Here is an 18,901-nt window from a genome sequence, read left to right on the forward strand (position 1 = left end):
GTAGAAAGGAAAAGAGGAAGGTGCCTGAAGTGAGACATAACCTCTTCCCTGTAAGCACTAGGGGTGGGCGTCCCGTGGGAAAGGATGGAGCTCTCTCTACAGGTTTGTCACCAGGATGAACAAGGAGAAACATGGCAACCATTGTACTGGTTTGGATGATTCCTCAAAAACCAAGGCTTTAGTTTCCAAGAACTACCCACAGTAGCTAGCATACCTACCGTGTGTCAGACATGCCACCAAGTGTGTTTCCAGTCACACATTTTAATTGGAGAAATAGTTCCTATGAGGTACGCATTAGTTCCCTATGGCTGCTGTAACAAATGACTACCAATGAGCTCGCGTAAAACCAAACACACTCATTCTCTTATGGTTCTGGAAGACAGAGGTCCAAAACCAGTTTCCCTGGGCTGGAACCAGGAGGTGACAAGGCCGTCCATCCACCTTCTAGAGGCTCTAAGGGAGAATCTGTTTCCTTGACAGCATTCCTTGACTTCTGGCCACATCAATCCAACCCCAACTTCATCATCACATTCTCTTTGGAGTAAACACTCCCTCTGCCTCTCTCTTACGAGAACACCAGTGGTTACATCTGGGTCCATCCAGGTAGTCCAGAAGAATCTCCCCATCTCAAAACCCTTACTTTCATCCCATTGGCAAAGTCCCTTCTGCCATTTAAGCTGACATTCATAGGTTCTGGGGATTAGAAGGTGGACATTTGGGGGCAATGGTACTATTCAGTCTACTACAAGGTAGATACTATTATCTTTCTCAGATGTAGGAAATGAAGTTTAGGGAAGTAATTTGTCTCAGGTCTACAATTTCCAGAGTAGAGATTTAAATTCTGCCAGTGAGACTTTAGGACACACTCTAAACAACTTTAACCTGTGTCCTTACTTACTGCATAATCCTTGGTTAAGAGTCACACTTAGGTATCAAGACCCAACTGAATATAACACAAGTACTGTCTCCTCTTTCACTATGTTTGCCTGGTGTATTTATGAATCTTGCCCAGAGCAGAAGAGTTCAGAAAATTGTTATACACGTTTACTAGGAGAAAGCATTTACTGTTTGATGTGCACGGAGTAGTGGAAGGCTATTTAAAATAAAATAAAGTAAAATATGCCACCAAATCGTCAAGTGCCACAACAGAGGTAACCCCGTGGGAGTCTTGAGGAGACTAAAATTATCTCCAATTGTGCAGGCGAGAAAAGTGTCACTAAAGGCAGTTGTAGTTCAGCCAAGCCCTACGGCACAGAAGTAGGAATCTGGATATGTACGAATGGGGAAAAAGACATTTTAGGCATGGGAAACAGTTTAATGCTGAATGGATGAGGATAAAATATGCATTAGACCTTTCTAAATCAACTGGCTTATTAACTCAGTAAATCAGATTTGGTCAGTCAAACTAGCTTTAGCTGATTACTTATCCAGGGCATAGCTGTTGAGAGTAATTTTTGTCATAGAACAGTAAATAAAATTGTTGAACTATAGCTTTAGGCTCGCTAAGTGAAATAGATTGCTCTAGCTGATGTTCAAGTGACTGACTTGGTACTATTCACGAAACTGGGGGTTAACAACTGCTTAAGACAACATAGAGAATTGATCTTAAATAGTACTTGAAGTAGTTACTGTGTAAAGTATCTGTTCAGTAGCTCATGGTAAATGGATGTTTAGAATCCCCATTGGACAACCAACTGCTTTTTTGCAAATGGTAATGTGAATTGCTGTTGCATAAACTATAGTAATGACCGCCTATCTAATTTGTTGTCCAAACCAGAAATCTTCTAACAATACTGGTCTCCTAATAAAAGTAAGCATGAAGCTAACACACACTGGGTGTCTCCCGTGTGCCTGTGCATGCATCTATAGCGCACTGAACCCCCATAACAGCCCCCAAGAGAGGGACCCTGAGTGTCCCCATGCTGCTGGTGGAGAAACAGGCACAGGAAGGTTCAATAGTCTATCTGCCTAAGATAACACAGAGGGCGGGAGAGCCTGTTTTTAAACCATCTGCCTCCAATTCCAGGTGCCAGGAGCCAGATTCAGCCTACAGGCCTCTTCTGCTCATCTGGAGGTGAAACCGTGTGTAAGGATTAGTCAAATCCTGTCTTCACTCCTCAAGGTGGCTTGAACACTTGCACGTCCTCCAAATAGCATGTAGCATAAGCAATAAGATGTTTGCCCCGGGTACTGTCCAGGAACTTGGAATCAGCTGTGTCTAGTTAGGCTGAGCTGGTTAAGACTGGAGAGGACCACCGATCTTCCACCTGGGCCAATGCCTTTTGACCTCCTGCCATCAGAGGGCCGAAAACCACAGCCTGAGAATGTGCTGAGCCCCGTAGCCTAGTTACGCCAGCTCAGAACAACGATGAGCACAGCTTTTTCCAATCACCTTTCCTCATGCTCCCCATGCCTCATACTGCCCTGCTTCTTTATTCTTTATCCCATAGATACCCCAAGCCCCTTGCCTTTGGGGAGGCGGATTTGAGACCTATTGTCACGTCACTTCCTCGCTTGGCTGCCTTGTGAATAAACCTCCTCTTTGCTGCAAACCTCAGCATGTCAGTGTTTTGGCTTGCTGCGCCTCAGACAAAATGGTAGGGAGCAGTGGTAAAGGTCCCTTGCCTGTGAGGGAAGCTGGTTACTAGTAGTCACGTTGCGGATGTTTTCTCCTCCCGGGGGGGGGGGGGGGGCGGGCAGACGTCCTGCTCTTCCAGAAAGAAGGGAGAAAGGCAGGAGCTGGACCCTTGCTCTCAGGGTCACCGTCACCTAGGAGCTCGTTAGAATCACAGAATCCAGGCCCCACCCAGAACTACTGAATTACAGCCTGCATTTAACAAGATCCACAAGAGAGGCATACCCATATTAAAGTTGGAGAGGCACCAAGCTGGAGTCCACGTAGCAGAGGAGCAGACAGGATTCTAGACCACGCAGAGTGTTAAAGGCCAACAGTTTGTTTTCTATTCTCAAAACAATGTTTCTGAGCCATGTTTATTATGAGCAATGTCCCAACTTGCTTTTAAGGTTTCTTGTGTGAAGAATGGATTGGAAGGAAACAAGATATATGGACACTAGTTAGGACCTCACTGCAACAGACAGGCAAGTTCAGTATTAGGATGCTGAGGAAGAGTTGACAGATTCAGAAGAAATGCAGGAGATAAACTGAAGCGGGCTTAATGGGGTTATGAGATGCAAGAAAGGAAGGTCTTAGGGAATTAAAGGGTTTACACTACACGTATGAGCAAAGCCTCAAAATTCATCATTCGAACGTACAGAGGTAGAGCTCTCAAAGGACACTGGTTAGGAAGCAACAGTACGCCCTTTATAATTCCAAGAGACAACACAGATCAACTGTCTCGATGGAAACTTCGGCGGTACCGGTGCATTTTTTCACTCAAACTTAGTTTCAGTGACTATTACTCACATTTTCTGTGCCTAAACAACACAGCTTGAGGAACTGATGGGGATTCCATCCTGGTAATTAAGGAGGGTCCCCAACACTGACAGTCCCATCTTAAAAAGCAGTCCCGCTGCATTTTACCCAAGGAGCAATGGCCAGAGCCTCCCTTTTAAAACGATGGGGAGAAATCAGAACATCACACACTGTCCCTTTCAGCTACTGTGAACTGAGCCGCGAGACGACCAGTACCCCCTAGCACAGCGCGGACGGGCCAGCGCACGGGGGCCACTGTGACAGGCGACAGCACAAGAGACGGAAGCCCAGGCCCAGGGGCTCTGAGCTCCACCGGCAACGCCCAGGGGCCAAGGCGTATTACCTTTCCGGGATGTGCTTTCCGCCCTTCCTCGTGGCCGACGAACTGGCTCATGTCACCCCCAAGATACCGCCCACCCAACGCCAGGAGGGCCAAAGTCGCCAACCCGGCATCCCCGGTGCCAGCACAAGGCCACGAACCACAGGCGCCTAGGCACAAGCCCACGCAGCTCGCGGCCCTCCTTCTACCGCGCATGCGCCACCGCGTGGCGTGTCGAGATGACTGTCACCACGCAGGCGGATTCACGCGCTTGACTGGTAAAGAGGATTCTGATGCCTGCATTTTCCCTCCTTAGCCGGAGGCTGGTAGCACACGTCCATTAGTTCGTGTGTGTACCCTTCAGAATTCCAATCGTACGGGACATGGAAAGTTGTCCGACTCTCCCAGTTTCTTGTGTGGTTCTTTCAGATATTTCCCAAGTGCTTACATTCACACTTGTATCTTGTATGTTAATATCTGTACGTAACAGGTATCCTGTAGTTTATAGAAGAGCGGCACACTATACACATACTACATACATAGTCTACCATGTGTCTTGGAGAGTGACGCTGTTATCTTTCTAAAATATAAACTTGGCTGGATTGCTCTGTTGCTTGAACATCTTCACTTAGCACAGAATACAGCCCAGGTTGTTAGCACAGCATTGAGAACTCTTTATAAACAAGTATCAGTCTGTCTCTCCAACTGAATTATAAGTTCAAACTATGACTTACAAGGACCTACACCATCCACCTCCCTCCTTTGCCCTGACAGCCTCCCCTGATCTCATTCTCTACTGCCCTGCCCGCACTCACTTTCCCCTGTCCAGCCACACTGGCTTCCTTACTATTCCTCAAACATGCCAAGCACAGTCGTGCCTCAGGGACTTTGCACCTACTATTCCTTCTGCTTCAGAACACACCCTCCCACCCCATCTCCACTCTCCCAGAACACACCCTCCCACCCCATCTCCACTCTCCCAGATATCCAATGGCTTGTTTCTCACTTCAAGGTTCTGCTCCATCGACATCTTAATAGAGGGGACTTCCCTGATCACCTACCACATTCCCTCACCTCTTCATCTTCTTTTGTTATTCTCCAAAGCATTTACCACCGCTTGACACTCCACATATTGACTTATTTATTCATCTCTCTCCCCCACTACAATGGAAAGTACGTAAGGGCAAGAACTTTGTTCTCTTCCTACTTCCTAGAGCAGTGCCTTCAACTTAGAAGGTGTTATACAAGTATTTGCTGAAAATGAACGTATGACCTCTTTGCCCTTTCACACTACCCTCTAGTCACACCAGAGGCTGCCCCTCCAGAGCACAAGTTCAAGCCCTGTGCCTTTTGTACCTGTCCCCAATACCTGGGCTGTCCTTTCCTCATTCCGGCAAAATCCTCTTCCCCCAAGCCCAGCTCAAACGCTGTCTCCTCAGTCAGGCCTTCCTCAATTTCTCCTCTATATTCCTGCTGCACTTGATTCTTTTATCATAATTAACCCACTTATACTCACTACATGTTTCTCTTCCTAGATAACTGTAAGTTGCTACTGAACAAAGACTTCGACTCACCTCTGTATCCCCGTGCCCTAACAACAAACCTATAAGGCTCTCGGTGTTTACTGAAACAATGTATTTTCTGAGTCTCTACCAATTCTAGGGAGTGCATAGTATAGCCTCCTCCTCATTACCAGTGAGCCTGGCATCTGTGGGAGGGCCTTACAGCAGAGGAAGTCACCAATGGATCATAACTAAGGTCCTGAGACTGCAATGGCAGACAGCATGGTGAAGTTAGCCCACTGCATGCAGAAGACCCACAGAGGAGTCAGCATATGCACTGGACTACACTTGGTATAACACGTGAACAATCAAGGTTTACAAACGTGTTCTCATGCACTTGTAAGGATCTTCTAGCCCACGCGGAACAGACAGAACACACACAAAGGAGCCTGGAGGAAGTGAGTAGGCCGGCAGCTGCGCCCTAACATCTTAAGAGGTAACATTTCTGTGACTACAGTTTAAACAAATCAGATAATCTGCCTCCTTTCTAGACACCCTGGTTATCACAGGACAGGCCAAGCCTCTCAAGTTTTAAAGCTAAAGTACACGGAAGATCTGTGAATAGGGCTTAAGATATTTAAGAGCTAGTACCTGCATTAAGCAACCAGGTTACAGAATGAAAATTTATCTTGAAATTCCAGTCTCTCCCTCTCTCTCTCTCTCGCCTCCCATCCCCTATCTTCCCACCTCCATCTCTATTCCCTCTCCCCTACTCCCTGTTTTATGTATATACGTGCGTCATTTTATATATACACGGAATATTTACTGTCTGTTACGTTTATTTAATAAAGTGCACACTCCTCAGGCTCAATTTAGAACGAGGACAAAATGAACACTTTCACATGGGCGTCAGTGGCGTTCCAAAGACAAAAGATTCCTCAGCCTTAAAACATGGCAAACACCATGTTCCTTCTGATAGTTAGATGCTAGAAAAAGGCAAATGGATCCTTAAAATTCACACGCTATTAAGACCTACTATCAACAGAGTAGATCTTAAAGTGGAAACAAGAAAACACCAGCCTTTTAAGTTCTTCCTGTCTGAAGATAAGAGTAAGAGGTGGTAGTGTTCTTCCTCACTTGCACCCAAAGTGTAAAAGCAGCAAAAATATCTCAAACAGGGCTTCCCTGGTGGCGCAGTGGTTGAGAGTCCGCCTGCCGATGCAGGGGACACGGGTTCGTGCCCCGGTCCGGGAAGATCCCGCATGCCGCGGAGCGGCTGGGCCCGGGAGCCATGGCCGCTGAGCCTGTGCGTCTGGAGCCTGTGCTCCACAAGGGGAGAGGCCCCAACAGTGAGAGGCCCGCGTACCGCAAAAAAAAAAAAAAAAAAAAAAAAAAAAAATCTCAAACGCATATGTGATGAGGAAGCCACTCTTCTGGTCCACTCTGTTTTGTTTTGCTTCTAGGGATGTCTCACTCCGAACCTTTGCTTTTTGTTTTCTCTTTTATGTACGCTAAGAACCCGAGAGTCTAAACCTTTTCTTCCACCTCTCAACCACTAAACAGGACAAAAGAACATTTTTATGTTTTTATGTATTTTCCATTCAAATTTTTAAAAAAGAGATAAGTAAGCTAGCTCAGTTCATATTTCTCACAAAGATCACTTTCCAAACTAAACTAAATTGTTTGTGACCATAAACAGGAAAAACACCGTACTCTATTAGCACCATCTGACATTTCCACCTTAATGTTACCAAACACAACTTGACACTAATGTCAGAACTATTAAAAATGTTAAAAATCCCCAACCCCACTCAAAATGCATACCAAAGTTCAGGTAAAGGAAAAACAAAAACAAAAGCAACTCACCGTTATCTTTATGTTCTTTCAGAAACCCATTAACAGCACACTGGAATTTAAAACTAGTGTCGTCATCTGACACCTGATGCCCAATTGTACAAATTTTTAAATAAGGAATAGTTTCTGGTTAAGTCCTATAAGGCAAAACCATGAAAATATGTATTATTTCCTTTGTAGGGAAAGAATAAAAAATTAATTAGAGAAGGCAGAATGTAAACCAGGAGAGTACATTAAACTTTGTATGTCAGTCATTCTGATGAGAGCCATTTTTTCCAAAGCTGCTTTAACCAGTAATTATCACTTGATTTTCATTAAAACTGCAGAACGGACAGTTACCAGGCATGCAAAAGGAAAAGCAAATCGATGTGAGTGAATGCACATGTAACTCAAAATGATATAAACAGTTCTACCTACATTTACGTTCTATCTTACATTTCAAGGGCCATAAAGCGGCTGTGATTTAAGGAGAGTCGTAGAATAGAGTCAGAAGAACTTGGATTCCAATTAGGAAACAGAGGCAATTTCAGGCATTGTTGAGACCTGGTATTCTTGAGGTGGGAGAAAGTAGACTATCAATAGAAGACAGAAAAGGATAAGTGAAAATTCTCTAGTTCTGAATTTACATGGAAAGTAGCAGTAGCAACCTATGACATATTTTTAAAATATTAAAAACAAACATACATATTTTTCCTAGCTCTGACCACTGAAAAAGTCTAGAAACAACTGATGTCATGTCAAAAGGACTCAGGAGTCACCGAGAAGCTCCAACTGGCCAAAGATAGGGCCTCAGTTAGAATAATAACTGTAACGGAGTCCACGGTGATAGGAAGAAATAAAATTTTACAAAACTGGTCAACACTGGAGGATATTTGTGAATCAACTCATTATTTTGAAAACTGTTAAATAAAAGAAGAGAATCATGCCTCTACAACTGAGCAACCAAACAGTTGATGAGGGGAATCTTCTCCTCGTACAAATATACCCAGCTAATAAGTGAAAAAAAGAACAACAGAATTCACCATTCTTTGAAGCCTCAACTGAATTAATGGATGTAGGTATGAATCATCAGTGACTGCTAATACCACAGAAAGACACAACTATATACGTCTCCATGGAAGAACACATCATCACCCATGAAACTGTCTTGCCAAAACAAAACATGCAAGCTTCATTCAGATCAACTACCAATTTACAGGAAATAAAAGGACTGAAGAATATGTTACCAACACATGGAATGTAATCATCGACATCTAGATGGGACAAATTACCTGGTTTCTTTAAAAACAAAATTCAAGGAGGAAAAAAAAAGTGAGAGAGACATGGAGGGAGAACCTATAGATTAAACAAGACTTCAGAGACCTAACAATCCACGGCAAAGTGTGGACCTTATTTGGATCTAATTCAAAATTCTTATATAGACAATTTTCTATGACGTTTAGGAGACAACTGCAAATTTGAGCACTCCCTGGGTATTTAATATTAAAAAATGATATTAAGGAATAAAAGTCCTATATTTTAAATGCACGTACCAAAAACGTACAGGTGTAATTACATGTTGTCTCGGAGCTGCTTCAAGATAATATGGAATGGGGTGAAACAGGTGGGGGTATAGATAAAACATGACAGCCATCAGTTGGTAAATAAGAAAGCTGGATGAGTTCATGGGTATACAAGGAACACTCACAGTATCTTTATACTTTTGTACATGCTTAAAATCTGTGATCATTGTTTAAAAACAAGACGACGCTGTAGAAAACAGTTTGGCACTTTCTCAAAGGTTAAGCACAGAGCTACCGTACGATCCAACAACTCTGCTACTACCTACGCTGCACATCTAACAGAACTGAAAGCAGGGATTTGAACAAATATCTGTACACCAATGACCACAGCAGCGTGATTCACAATACCTACAAGGTGGAAAACAACCAAGTGTCAATCAACCGTCGAATAACAAACTATGGTCTATGTACACACAATGAGATTTTCTAAGCCAAAAAAGAAATGGCATTTCGTTACGTGCTATATAACATGGATGAACCTTGAAAACACGATGTTTAGGGCAATAAGCCAGACACAGAAGGACAAATACTGCAGATTCCACTTACACGAGGTACCTAGAATAGGCCAATCCACAGAGACAGAAAATAGAATAGAGGTTACCAAGGGTTGGTGGGAGGGAAAAGGGGCTGTTACTGTTTGATGGTTACAGAGTTTTTGTTGAGGATGATGAAAACGTTTTGGTTATAGACAGCGGTGATGGTTACACAACACTGTGACTGTACTTAATGCCACTGAACTGCATATTTATAAATGGTTAAAATAAATATGATTTCTCTATATTTTACCACAATAAGAAAAAAGGAATAACAGAGCTGAAATTTCAATTCTTCCTTTTCCGAGAGTCAGTTTCATCGTCTGTAAAATTAGTAATTGTAGTTGTCTATCCTCTGAGCTTAGTGCAGGGTAAGCACTCAGTAGGAGATATCAGTACTACTTCCACTTCAAGAGCAAAGGATTGCTGTGAAGATTAACTAATAAGTCAATGGATATGAAAGAACTTTCTAAATGGCAAACTGCTCTACAAATATTAAAAGACATTAGGTGTTACTGTCTCCCAAGGCCATGGAACAGGTCAGAAGAAGGAGAATTCTTTTGCACTGGAATGTCCTACATGGGCCAAGAGAATAGATGGGTTTCTGTACTATATCAGAAGGCATTAGGAAAAGGAAGCATAAAACTTAGAGAACAATTGTCTTTTACAGTGATGCTTAAACATGCTCAGGCAACTGCTTAAAATAAGTGCTAAAGACATAATGGACATACCTTTCTCTCTTTTTAGGATACTACTGTAACTACTAAAAGTTTACTTCATTTTCAAAATATACAACATGGAAGCTTATAGAATTTCTTGAGCATATCTAGAGCCTACTGCCAAATACTATAGTTCAATTCGTATCTTTAATCTCATTCCGAAACAGCAATTACAAATGTGTATTTAAGGAAACCACTAGCTTCCCTTTTTGAACCCACGAGAGAAGGCCAGGATTCACCTTAGCGTAAGATGATAACTACTGAACTACTATGAATTATTACAGTATCAGAAAGAAGGTCATTTTCAATTACGGTTTCCATCTACCTCTGGCTTGTAATAGCGGCGAGTATTTGGTCAAAGTCAATCATCAGCCCAAGTTCTTCATTCTGTCCTTGGATTTTGTTAAAAGATCCAAGGGGGAGAAACGTTCTTCTGGAGCAAGATTCTTTTCAAAACTCTGTCAGAAAGAATAAAATAAGGAAGAACATATGTTTAAAATCCTTTACTATACTATCCATTTATTCAAACCCTGTGATGCTAACATATGAGAGTCAAAGTAAAGTTTCCTCCTCTGCAGTTTACAAGCGATATTACAATCCTTTCTTCCAGAGAGATTAGACGGAAGAAAATAAGCTCACTTCTATATAGTTATTTCTATGTTTGTTTATTTCATGTTGGTCTCCTAACCTGACTCTAAACTCCCAGAAGGCAGGGACCACATCAATTTTGCCTACCAGGGTACTGCCAGCTCCAAGCAGAGTGCCTGAAAATAGACACAGAAATAAATACTTCTGGAATATCTACATATAGGAAGGATGGCTTTCACTGCTAAATATTCTTTCATGTATTTGGCTTATACCTGTACCCTGTTCCATTGATCTCTTTGGTTATTCAAGTGTCAGCAACACACACTTTTTTTCTTAATTAGTAGACTAGTTTTAGAGCAGTTTGAGATCCACAGCAAAACTGAGCAAAATGTACACAGTTCCCACTTATACCCTCTCTCCTTCATCCCACACAGCCTTCCCCATTATCAACATGCCATACCAGTCTGCTTCATTCGTTAGAATTCATGAACCAACACTGACACATCGTTATCAATCAAAGTCCATAGTTTATTGCATTCATGGTACAAGTAACCGCCTATTTCTTTATTTCTAGTAAGAGTCATCCCCAAACATTTACATACTGAGATACATATTACTTTCTTATAAATTACTTCATTCTTTATTTATAGTTAGGGCATTGCATTGGGTTTTATTGTGTTTTAATTAAGTACAAAAGTTGGTTGTATTTGTCTATGAATCCCATTTCTGGATAGTAAAAGAGGTATTAAAAAGTATTTGCTATCAAAAGGGAAAATGGAGTACGACGGGGTTGAGAGCCAGGGCTCTATATGGTGAATTCAGATTTCTGGAAGAATACGGTATTAACTTTTGCTCACTTTTTTTTTTTTTAAACATCTTTATTGGGGTACAACTGCTTTACAATGGTGTGTTCGTTTCTGCTTTATAACAAAGTGAATCAGCTATACATATACATATGTTCCCATATGTCTTCCCTCTTGCGTCTCCCTCCCTCCCACTCTCCCAATCCCACCCCTCCAGGCTGTCACAAAGCACCGAGCTAATATCCCTGTGCCTTGCGGCTGCTTCCCCCTAGCTATCTACCTTACTACGTTTGTTAGTGTGTATATGTCCATGACTCTCTCTCGCCCTGTCAAAACTCACCCTTCCCCCTTGCTCACCTTTTTTAAAGGAACTTTGAAAGCAATGAAACGAGTCCCAGGCATCCGCTGTTCAACTGGGAGATAGTCTTTCCACCTGTTAATATATTTTTTGTTAGGCAAATTTTATGTTAGGCTGTCTCCCTGCATAGGATGAATGCGCCTTGAAAATGGAAATCATATCCCTCTACATCGGCTCCCAGGTGGTCCCAGCGTCCCGACCCCGACCCCGGCCGCGACACACTTTCCACAAACTGACACACACGGAGCCCGCGCGAGGGCCGGCTAACACGGGCTTCCCCGCCGGGTCGCCTGGAGGCCGGGGCCCCGCAAGCCGAGCGCACGAAAGGGCGCCCCAAAGGCGCCGGCCCAAGGCGCCCGCTGCGCTTTCCCTCCAGAAGGTGGGCTGCGGGGCCCAAGCGTAAACCCTGAGACAAGGAACACGCGCACCACGCCGCCACGGGGGACGAGAGGCCGGGCGCCCACCTAGCCGGACACCCTGCATTTCTGGAATCACCGGACGCCTGTGTCAATTTCCGTCTGGCCTGTCATTTTCCAAAGGCCACTCAAGATCAGGGGACAGAACGCCTCCTCTCCAAGTGTCCTGCCAGCCCACCCACTCAAGATCAGAGGGACAAAGTGCCTAACTAAAACAAAACAAAACAGAAACACAAAAAAACTGGAGAGACGGAGGAAAGGGTGCCCTGAAAAATAAAAAAAAAATTTTTAAAACTAAGCACGTGGACAGCGCTAAGAATAAACTACCAGGAAAAAGAAACCCTACAGGTCAAATCCTAAAGTACAGAAGGGCAAGCCCGCCGACATTCCAGGCCCGGGGGGACCGGGGTCCCCAGCCCTGCAGAGCCAACCGCAGACCGGCTCCGGCGCCCCTCGGAAGCGCGGGGTCCCCGCGGCCGAGTCTGTGACCGCCGGCCGGCGCCGGCTCCCCTCTGCCCACCCTGCGCGCGGGGGCTGGAAACTGCCGCGGAGAACCACGGCGGGGCGGGAAGGGGGGCTCCAAAGAGGGTCTGGCGACTCGAGTCGCTCCGTTTCTCAGTGGGCTCAGCGCGCGCCGTGGGGGAACAGGAGCGGGGGTCCGGAAGGAGGGGACGGACGGCACTTACGTAGACCGGCAGCGGCCACGGGTAGACGGCGGGCTCGGTCCCCAAGAGCGACTCCAGCCTCAGCGGCAGCTTCTCCCCCAGGTCTTCGCGCGCCGCGCTCGTCTGGCGGTTGGGGGAGGGGCGCGGCGCCGCCGGCGGGGGCGGGGCAGACGGGCAGGCGGGAGGCTGCGGGGAGGGGGCCTGGCCTGGGCCTCAGCTGCCGCCGCCGCGCTCCCGTCCGGCCCCCGGCTCCCTCTTTGTGGTCACAGGCCCGGGGCCTCCAGCGCTGCTGCGAACTCGGGCCGGCCTGAGGCGACCACAATGAGCCGGGGGCCGGGCTGAAACACTCCCGGCACGCGTGATCCGCCCAGTGGACTCGCACGCTCCCACGCACGCACGCTCCCACGCACGCACGCACGTACGCACGCACGCCCGCACGTCATCGGCTGCCCCTGGCCACACCCACCGGCCCGAAGTGGGGACCCGGCAAAACCTCTCAGGGCCAGTGGTGGCGGGTTCGACTCCCGACCTTGACGTAGCGTGACACACCCCCTCCCCCCCCAACAAAGGAAAAGGAGCTTAGGAGGCAATCTCATACATTATTGATAAACACATACAAAGACACTATTGGTACAAAACTATTTCTCCATAGAGCAACTTTGAATTTTAATAATAAATACATATATGTATCAAACATTAATAAAAGAATAAAATTATCCAATATGAGTACATTTGCTCTTGTTTTGCAATTAGTTCCAGGATTCTATTTTAGATGACTACTTCATATCTGCGAGAGTTGGGTGTGTGTTTGTGTGTTTGGTTTTGTGGAAGCTGCATTGTGCTAAATTTTACATTTCTTTCTTGAATTAAATGGCTTTTGTTATCCCTTGGGAATACCGAAGACAGCAACAGCAGATTACTACCTACCAGTGGAAAAGTATAACTAGCAATTTTAGCCGCTAGTGATTCTGAAATCGCCCTTAACTTTGTCCTTATAAAAATGCTCCAAGAATTACGTTTTGCAAATCAACAGATTTACGATCCATATTCAAGTCATTTATGTGGAGAAAGAATGTAGCCAGCCTTAACAGTAACACAGGATGTTATAGCCATCAAGCCATCAGCCACTGAAGCCACACCCAAAGCCGCACCCTGAGGGGATTCAGGATGGAGAAAACAGGATACTGGCCCTAGATAATTAAAGTGCAAATCAAGGGAATCATTTCCAGGAGACCAGATTCTTGCATCTCACCAGATATAGAAAAGTGCTACATTTATTAACTTAAGATGTCTAGTTTCTTTAATTAACAGTAATCTTTTGATGTTCCAACTACCTCTTTGTTTGTTTTTTTGCAAGAACCTCTAAATACCCTGTGCCCTCCCTTAGCTCTTCAGAACAGTCCCTCAGAGCTATCTGAGGGGCTGTCTCCTGATTTCAGTATGTCCCTCAGTATGTCCTCCACGTAAAACATAATTCTCAACTTCTAGGTTGTGCGTTGTTTTTCAGTCAACATTTAATTGTATGGCTCATGTAGGTACTATGCCTAAATGTAATGGGATGAGCTGTAAATTATTCAAACTAGATCAATTCTGTCAGCTCTACCACTAGCTGAGATCCAGGCTTTCACCTCTGGATACCTCTGGCAGATATGGGGTCTGTGTTGGTCTTAAAATTATTCTTAGAATAGTGGGGACTCATTCATTCTTTCAACAAATTTTATTGCTTATATTCTATGTGTCAGTCACAGTGCTGGGTCTTGAAATACAGAAGTCAACACACGAAAATACAAGGATAAAACACATTTTCTACCATATTCACTTTCTTCATTCATTAATTCATCCCTAAGTCATTCAACACGCATCTTCTTATTGAATACTGATGAAGGGTCAAATGCTATGCTAAACACTCAGTATATAACTGCAAACGAGATGGATAGGCCCTGATTTTGATGTCACTACTATCTTTTGTCCTGCCATATAATGGGACAGCTTCATTATTCCCTTTACCCTAAGTTTTTATCACAAATTGCTAATGAAAATAAAGCTGTTAGTGGAGTTTCAACATGCATAGGTAAATGAGAACACAGAACTCCCCTTTCGCATGCCCCATTCTCCTCCTTCTAAGTCCCTATGTGAACTCACTTTGTGCCAAGGCCAAGAAGCTGTGCCCCAATAAGAACCAAGCTGATTTCCTCACACTGACTGGGGCTATTGCTCACTTAGAAGACTTGATGCTTAATTTTGATAAGCAACTAGAAGACCATGGAGACAACCTATAAAAATGATTTGTCTTGGGAGAAAATACTAAAGAGGGTTAATGTGCTGTTCCACATGTCTAACCTCCTGGGATTAAACCACAGGCACCAAGGTCACCAAGTGTACTTGGCAACAATGAGCTAAAAATTAAAAAAAAAAAACACAAAAAGACATCATACTGTTATTGTATTCATTTTCCCCCAAGGCACTCTCTGATAAACACCACAACCTCTAAGAGAATTGAGAACAGCTTCCTTGTGGGGTAGGTTATATAATATACATGCATCTTTTTCCAAGCAGTTAAATCATATCCAGCTATCAGCACAGCTTACTTAAGGTGATCGTAATGTATGAGATTAAATGTTCCTACCTGATCGGAAACCTTCTTGTCCTCAATTCATTGGCTGTACTGGATTTTTTTTCTTGCGTCAGACCTTCAGACTTCTACCAGAAATCGTTCCTTTGGGGAAACCAGGCCTTCCCAGAAACTCAGGAAACTGAAATGGAGACAGCAAGAGAGAAGGAAATTATTTGGACATATAGACCTCAATTGTTTGGTTTTAAGTAAACGTCCAAGCAAACATCTTCTAAATGGCATAATAACTTTAGGGAAATTCATGGTTTATAAGTTTGTGTACTCATAAACTGAACATATTAGGATAAGAGTACACGTTGCATTTTGTGTCTTCAACTCAAGCAAAGGCTTCAAAAAAGGCCCAGTTATCCTTTGTTCATTAAGACACAAAGAGAGGGCAAAAAGGGCAAGTTTCGAAGTCTTTTTCTTTACAATTTACTTCCTTTCTTCAGTCTTCAACAAGATCTTCAGGAAATTAACTTTACTAAAGTTAATTATTCATAAAATAAACATAGGAACCTGCAGAAGACTATTTCACAGAGACCTGTAATGTACAATATCCATTGCATACATGCACCATGAGCTAGTCTTTTTTAGCACTGGCATACACAAAACTCTGTGTGTGTGTGTGTGCGTGTGCGTGTGTGTGCACATGTGTGTCTTTTTCTGTGATGGAGCCATAGGGAGAAAATAAATCTATTGGCTGCAATTCAGTGATGTAGAAAGATTTAAAGGTAAAGAGAAGGTTACATCAAGTGAAACAATAAAGTCATGAGGTTGTGGTTCCATAATAAGAACAATAGCAGTCTTCTGTAACCAAGGGAGCAGGCTCCTCAAATTATTGTCACACCTGTTAGACCACCTGCCCATACATTTCACACTATCATTAATGGAAAACAAATGGCACTGTCTCTCCTTCCCTTTATCCATTGGCCATCCTCATATAAACTCTTTTTCTCTTCAAGGTCATGCTCTTTCCTATCTGTTTAAAAATATTAGGATTTAGGAGGAGTGATACGTAATGTGCCGTGCCTTGGTACTTGTACCAGTGACGGCTCTGTAAGGAGAACTGGGTTGTTAGGAGGCTATCAATTGAGTTCCCCTAGAAGCAGAACCTGAGGCAATAATTTGAATGCCAACTGCTCATCTGGGAGGTGCTTCCAGAAAACTCAGAAGAGGAGTGGGAATTGAGAATGGAGGCATGGAAGGAAGCCAACAGAGGTGCATTACCGAATAAAAATTACTCCTGCAGGGAACTGCTGCCAGTACTTCAGGCGAGTTCTGTGAAACTCTACAGAACATGTCTCAGAGTTATCCCAAGAATCGGTGAGAAACTTGAAGTACTTATCTTCCGGTCCCCTCTGTCCTTGGTTGAAAGCTACACCCAGATACATTAACTCCTGTACACTTCTGGCCTGCCCTAAGGTGGATAATTGCAGGTGGCAGCATGATTCCATCAGCATATACTGGATGATGAGTGCTGGGGAGATATGAGTGGAGCATCGAAACCATCTAATACAGTCGGGGCAGGAGACCTTAATTATTGGCTTGAAAGTCCAAATGGATAACCTTAAATTCCTGGGTTTATGGTTTTACTTTGAGGTATTTAAGCATGATGTATGAGTAAAAATTTCCTCTGTTAAATCAAGTTTAAGGTCCTAACTCCCTAATCTTCTGGAAAACCGTGGTATCTTTTAACAGATTTTTGAAAAGTAACATGATTAAGATTTCAAATTGACCATTCATTCATTCACTCATTCAACACACATTTATTGAACACCTAAAGTATGTCATGGGTGAAACTAGGCACCAGTGTTACTGTTACTAAAATCATTATAGTGCCACCTAGAATTCAATGTATTGTGACACTCAAATAAGAAAATCCATAGTTACCGTAACAGATTTTACAGAGTGCTATAGGAAGACACGGTAAGACCTTAATTCATGCTGTGGACAGTAGTATATGGGCGATATCAGTAGGGCTTCCTGTAGAAGGCAACTGAAATGGATATGTAACATGAAGGAAGGGTGAAGTTTTGAGGAAAAGAGAAGATAAATTCACAGTTGCCAGAAAACGTATGGTGAAGGATCAGTCCAGAAAGGAGTTCCATTCATAATCAGTATAAGAAATGCTCACTGGGGCTTCCCTGGTGGCGCAGTGGTTGAGAGTCCGCCTGCCGATGCAGGGGACACGGGTTCGTGTCCCGGTCCGGGAAGATCCCACATGCCGCGGAGCGGCTAGGACCCGTGAGCCATGGACACTGAGCCTGCGCGTCCGGAGCCTGTGCTCCGCAACGGGAGAGGCCACAACAGTGAGAGACCCGCGTACCGCAAAAAAACAACAACAACAACAAAAAAAAAAACAGAAATGCTCACTGGCGTGTAGGAAAAGAAGACAATGGAGAACGTGGTAGAAACCAGATCATGCATGGTCCATGTATGTATAGTAAGTGCTATGGTCTAGTCTTTGTGTTCCCCTCCAAATTCATACGTCGAAATCTGAATTTCCGTAGCTGATAGTATTAGTAGGTGGGGCCTTCGGGAAATGATTATGTTATTAGTGCTCTTATAAAAGAGACCCCACAGAGCTCCCTAAGCTCTCCTGCCATGTGAGGATACAATGAGATGTCTGTCATTCAGAAGAGGGTGCTCATCTGACCATACTGGCACCCTATTCTTGAACTTGCAGCCTCTGGAACCGTGAGGAAAAAAAATTCCTGTTGTTTATGAGCTACCCAACCTGCAGTATAATCTTACAGCAGCCCAAAAGGACAAAGAGAGTTTGGATGTGAGATTTTACTCCAAGGAAGATGGGAATCCGTTGAAGGATTTTACCTGGTAACTTAGAAGAGAGAAAAGTTTCATAACACAATCAGGTATTTTTATAAGAAAAATTTGTTTCTTTTTCAGAAAGATCACTCTGGAAATACTGTGACTAGATTTTTGGAGAAGTGTGATGGCAGGCCCGGATATAGAAAGATGAGTTAGTAGTCCATGAATATAAGTCAAACAAGAAAGTGGATATAAAAAGTGTGAATTTGTGGCTGAGAGTTCTTTTCTCTTCCTACTTGAAAAATGTTATGTCAATGCTTCTGACTCCATAATTTTAGACAAGAAATATGCTGTCATTGGAATTGGTTTCTCAATAAGTGACGCATCGTTTCTGCCTGTCCACATTCGAGATTTGTTTTGTCTCTACTTTTCAGAAGTTTAATTATGACGCGTCTTGACAAGGATACCTTTGTGTTTTTCCTCTCTGGATTTGCTCAGATTCTTGAGTGTGTACATATGTCTTCTAAAAAACTGGGAACGTTTTAGTCATTATTTCTCTGAATACTTTGTCAGTCCTACGTGCTCTCTTTTTTCATTCTGGAACTTTGATGATATGAATGTTAGTGCTTGTGTTACTGTTTACAGGTTCTTGAGATCCTGTTCTTTCTCCCATCTCTACCCCTCAGCCTATTTTTCTCTGTACATTTGGTACACTGTATTGATCTCTTCTAAGTTCATGATTCTGTGCTTTGTAATCGCCACTCTA

Source organism: Phocoena phocoena, chromosome 14 (assembly GCF_963924675.1).
Source record: "Phocoena phocoena chromosome 14, mPhoPho1.1, whole genome shotgun sequence".
NCBI classification, from domain to species: Eukaryota; Metazoa; Chordata; class Mammalia; order Artiodactyla; family Phocoenidae; genus Phocoena; species Phocoena phocoena.